This window comes from Lotus japonicus, chromosome 5, assembly GCF_012489685.1.
Source record: "Lotus japonicus ecotype B-129 chromosome 5, LjGifu_v1.2".
In the NCBI taxonomy this organism is placed as follows: domain Eukaryota; kingdom Viridiplantae; phylum Streptophyta; class Magnoliopsida; order Fabales; family Fabaceae; genus Lotus; species Lotus japonicus.
In genome coordinates this window covers 52,098,739-52,104,866 of record NC_080045.1, presented here as the reverse complement: position 1 = coordinate 52,104,866, position 6,128 = coordinate 52,098,739, and positions in this window count along the sequence as shown.

Genomic DNA, 6,128 nt, shown 5'->3' with positions numbered 1-6,128 from the left:
GTCAAATCCATGCCACATAGCCTAAATATATCTATTTGAGAATAAATCCTATCTTGGGCTTTTTGGCCACCTTTTAATGGATATCCATTATCTTTGTCCAAAAACAAAAGAATAAATCCTATGACCACATTCTTCTTGTTGAGTTCCCATCCGACATTCATTCAATAATGGGGACCAATTTGAGATGGTCCAACTTTAGACTCATCGAACATTAGTATAACATTCCCAACTACCACCAACATTCTCACTCATTGTCGTCATACTTGACCACCCATCGCATCACCCTCATCCACAACCCTAGCAGAAACCATTCCCTAGTAGTACAATACTCATTGTGGTCCTCTCTCACCTCACAATATTCACCACGGTTCGCCTCGTCCGAACTAAATCCAGCAGCTCTAAAAAATCCAAGCTAAGTTTACCTGCAAACCACCGCACTAACCTACTTAGTGATCATCCTTCTCACATATTAATTTGGCTATCTTGACACATCCAAATATTGCACCTGCCAGTTAACAAAACCTCCACAAGCGACAGTGATGCAAAGAGCAAGGGTGACACAGGACACGATGGCTATAAAGAGCGCGACGGGGAGCAAAGCACAATGACCATGGAGAGCACAATGCGGTAGAGAGTCCAGTAGCCTTCGCGCGCTACAAAAAGGATATCACCATAAGAACAACATTGTTTAACATTGGGTAGTCTGGAAGGAGACGAAGGCGAATGCAAGATGGGAGGATGTGAGAAAATATATTTCTCCTAACTTTTGGTAGAAATTTTGATGATGACAAAGACACGTACAAAAAGTGGGTAGGTCTCTAAACCTTACTTCATAATTTTAATTATTTTTTTATCTAGAACTTTCCAACAACATCACTCATGATTAATCATCTCTCTCTCAAATGTATTCCACAATCGATGAGACTAATCATTTTTGAACTCATATATCACATTAAGTGGGTAAGTCCCCAATACATTTTTTTTATTCACATTATCTAAAATAAATTAAACCATAAACTAAATGCTTAAAGAATTAAATTAGTGTCATTGGACCTTGTTGGACTTTTTCTCTTTCTTACTCTTGGTCCCTAAAGATAGCTCAAGTGGTAAGAGCTAGAGACATAAGAGTTGGGTGAGTTGAAGGGTGAAAAGTCCCGGATTCAAACCCGAAAAAAGAATTAATTTACTAACATTTATAACAACTAACATTTACATTTGCCCATAAAAAAACATAGTTTATGAACATAACAATCTTGAATTTATTGCATATATATAAAGACAAAAAGATAGTATGTCTCTATGAACGGTCTGGAGCCACATTTACACCTTGTTGGTTTAATAATGATAGTAGGACATTAACCTTTGACAAAAAAAATACACTACAAGAAATTTGGCATATACCAACGGATATTTTTAGTGACACTAAAGCAAACCGTGGGTATAAACATTTTTTACTGACAGAAACATTTGTAACCGTGGCTATATGTATTATATACCTACGAATTGATATTACTGTAACTAAACTCATTAGTGACAAAACATAAACTATAGGTAAAGGCATTATATACCAACAAACATCTTATTTTGTCACTATATCTTTTAGCGACAAATTCAAAAGTTGTGGGTATATATTACCTATACCTACATATGTAGGTTTCGTCACTATATTATATAGTCATGGATATATAGCATGTGGGTATAGAAATTTTTTTACCGACGGAAAAATTTGTAACCATGGCTATAGGTATTATATACCTACAGATGGATATTACTGTAGCCAAAGCCATTAGTGACGAAGCATAAACTATGGGTAAAGACATTATATACCAACAGACATCTTATTTTGTCACTATATCTTTTAGCGACAAATTTAAAAGTTGTGGGTATATATTACCTATACCTACAGATATAGGTTTCGTTACTATATTATATAGTCATAGATATAAAGTATGTGGGTATTGACATTATATATCAATAGAAAGTTGTTTACCATGGCTATAGGTTTCATATGCTGACAAATTCTTGTGTCGTCGCTAAATCATGGCCGCCAAAATTTTCACAATTTAGAGCCTTTTATTAAGGTTTTGTTTTCATTAAAAACTTATAAAATGTACAAAGGAAAAAAACCATTTATTATCTCTATGCTGAAACGCAAAACCTATCACTTGATTCATCCATCACCAAACCAGGTACATCACCACCAACTAAGCCTCGACCCCCCCTTCAACGCATACAATTGAGCATCTTTTATTTTGGCAAAGGCTAATTTTTCATTAAAAAATTATAAAATGCTCAAAGGAAAAAAAAAAATCTTTACTATCTCTTTGCTGAAACGCTGAGCCTAGCACTCGATTGATCCATCACCAAACCAGATACTCCACCACCAACGACCACCACTAAGCCTAAATCCCCTTTAGCGCAGACAATTCACCGCCTTTTATTTTGGCAAAGGTTAATTTTTCATTAAAAAATTATAAAATGTACAAAGGAAAAAATACCTTTATTATCTCTCTTCTGAAACGCAAAACTTAGTACTCGATTCATATCCATTACCAAACCAGGTACTTCACTACCAACGACCACCACTAAGCCTCGACCCCCCCCTTCAACGCATACAATTGAGCGCATTTTATCTTGACAAAGGTTAATTTTCATCAAAAACTTATGAAATGTACGAGGGAAAAAAAACCCTTTACTATCTCTCTGCTGAAACGCCAAACCTATAGCACTCGATTCATCCATCACCCAACTAGGTACATAATCATCAACGACCACCACTAAGCCTCGATCCCCTTCAGCGCAGACAATTGGCCGTCTTTTTATTTTGGCAAAGGTTAATATTTCATTAAAAAATTATAAAATGTACATAGGAAAAAAAAACCCTTTACTATCTCTCTGCTGAAACGCAAAGCCTAGCACTTGACTCATCCATCACCTGACTTAGTACTTCACCACCAACGACCACCACTAAGCCTTGACCCCCGTTTAGCGCAACAACGACCACCGTCCCTCGACCGAGCACGAGGCCCCTCCGCGGTGAATCGCACAACCCGACCACTATGAATCCCTCATTGAGAGCCAAGTTTCGGCGAATCACGGTCAACAACACAAAACCTATTTGAAACACAAAACTTCTTTCCAAAATGCAAAGCTCGATCAATGGGGTAGTCCACACTTTCTCTACCTCGCATGTGTTGTCCCTCGCCTCCTCAACCTCGCGCGTGGGTGTCCTTCTTCTCCTCCACTTTGTGCGTGCAGTGTTCCTTCTTCTCAATCTATGTGACCGTGCGACTCCTTCACCTCTGTGCGCGCGACCCTTCTTCTTTGTGACAGCCATCACCGCTTGTACGATAAAAAGTGTGAGTCTTAATATTGACCGTGACTATAGATATGACATACCTAACTAAAGTATAGATTGACGAAATTGAAACCATGGCTATAAACATTATTTTATACTAACCAATATTTTAATTCGTCACTATTTGTTTTAGGGACAGATTTAAATTTGTGGGTATATATTACATATACCTACAAATTATTTATTTCATTAGTATACTATTTTGTGATATATAAACAAAAAGATGGTATAAACTTTGCCCGCCAAAATTTTCACCTCTATGCGCCTTTTTTTCCTTGCCAAAATTTTATTTTTCAAAAAACACTTAAAAATAATTATAATTAATAATAACTAATGTTAACCCTTTTCTCTTTGTACCAAAGTAAAACCCTTAATTTACCAAACACGTTCCAATCACCGTTCTTCTAAGCAGCTATGGATTCCTCTCACGGCCCTTCTTGTTTGCACCACAACGAGTAGCGCGGCTTCTCTCTCATCGGCGACCTCTATGCCGCTTCTCTCTCACCGGCGACCTCTGCAAGGCTTCTCTCTGCTTTCTCTTTACTTTAGGTACACAAATCTTCTCTTCCCTTCCTTCTCTGATCGCAACTTCTCTCTTCCTTCAGTTGCCTCTTTTATTTGAGAGTTGAGACTATATTGGCCAGATTTCAGAATCAATTGATATACACGAATGTTTCCTCTGTATGCCTTGCTAAATGTGACATCATCACCAGTTATAACATAACTAAGTCCATTACATTCATTGTCCAATTATGGTCAATGCCTTGCTACACGTGAATCCCAGAATAAACATACATTAATTTTGTCATTTTCTTGTTGATGGGATACACATGCATATGCCCATTCTTTGTTTTGGATTTTGCTGTTTTAATGCTACTTCTACAGGGAAGAGACACTTTCACTAAGCTTTAGTGAACACCTTGTATAATCATAGAAATTAACCACTCATCAATCGAGACCAAAATTCCATTGCATTTTTCTTTACAGTACAAAGAATACCATGTTATGTGAAAACTCAATGTTCTGCTGAAAATTTGTGAAAGAATCTGAAATAAGGGATGATTAAAAAAAAGAGTTTTCTTAATTTCTCTTTTGTATGTTTGTGTGCGGTTTTGTTGTTATTTGAGCAGAGATGATGACACTGTGCAGAAAATTTTATTACATCCTCATTATTTTTTAGAGAACCCATGGGATTTTTTTCTCTAATTGGTAACCTCTTTGCTTCTATAATGCAAGTTACTTCTGACTGCGAAATCAAGCCAAGGAGAAAAACACCAACACAAAGACATCACCCAAGCGAAGAGAAGAACACAAACGACTTTAAATCAACCTTTATTCTTCCAGCAGCAGCACAACTACAACGGGTAATGTCTCTACATTATGGTTATTTTAATGTTCTTTGTTTTGTTTTGTTGGGCTTTTTGTGCAGCATCCATGAGGTTACTTAGAATCCTTTCTAAGTAAAGTGTCAATATAAAATGAGACTGCTATGAATTCATTGAATTTGTATATGAATGGTTGTCACTTTTCAAACACTTGAGTGCATGTCCTTCCTCTTTTCTTCTAAATTTGATTCAATGTTTTGGATTTTGTGTTTCGTTATTGTCTAATGAGTCTGGATGCCATTATCTTGTACTCTTCAGTTTCTGTTTTGGATTTCATTCCTTTAATCAAATGTATGTATGTTTTTGCTAGACAATGTTGAGAAAACGCTTTTGATTAGTTAATTATGTGGTGATTATGAAATAATTTATAGAATTGCATATTTTTTTTTTATTAGGTTGGTGATTTTAGAACTGATAGCAGCCAAACAGTTTTGAACTAGGAAGCAAAATTCAGTATCTTCTATGATTGACATTTTACTTAGAATCCTTTCTAAGTAAAATGTCAATATAAAATTTGACTGCTATGAATTCATTCAATTTGTATTCGTCTAAGAAGTTATTTTTGTCCTGGTTAATATTTTTAGATAGAGTCTAGAGAGTGGATTCGTGATCCATCAAAAGATTCTTTATCTAAACATGAAGAGCTAAGTCATCGAGTGAATTATTTGGAAAACTTGTTGACAAGTTTTGTGTCCGCGGTTCAAAATCGTTTACCTGGAGAAGAGTTTAATGATATTGCAAGACAGGTGACTTTTCCCACTTCAATGCTCTTTTTTCTACACTAATAATATAAGTTTACAAAATAAATTTAGATACGTACAAAGTGACAACCCCCATCCATGTTAACGCTCTGAATGTTTGTATTTTACAAGTTAGGGTAGCTGAATGCATCTGTAACTGGAGGTTTGCTTCATGAGTTTATTGCTGCCACATGAGTTTTTGTTTCCTATAATTGATATGATTGTAGCTAAAGTTAGAATGGTAAAACTAACTGAAAGTTTGTATGTCTTAGCTATAACTTGTTATCTCCATGTTCTTGCACTTGATATGGGTCCACGATGTGCTAATGTACAAAAGAGGCAGATGCATCTTTGAAGTACATCTTTTCATATTTGCTTTGATATTGAACACGCCTCTCTAGCATGATATTTTAATACATGATGAGCCTTGGTTATTTTCTTTGAAGCTAAGTACTTTGTTCTCATGTTCTCATAAGGTGTTTAGATCTTCTTCTTTAGTTTACGCAGATTACAATCCGTAAGTTGTATTCTTTTACTTTTAATAGGTTGCAGATACTTCGCGTGCTCGTGACCATTTGAATTCTCCAAGTTCAAGCTCCAATGAAGATAGTGAATATGGTATATATCTTCTTAGCATGTACTAAC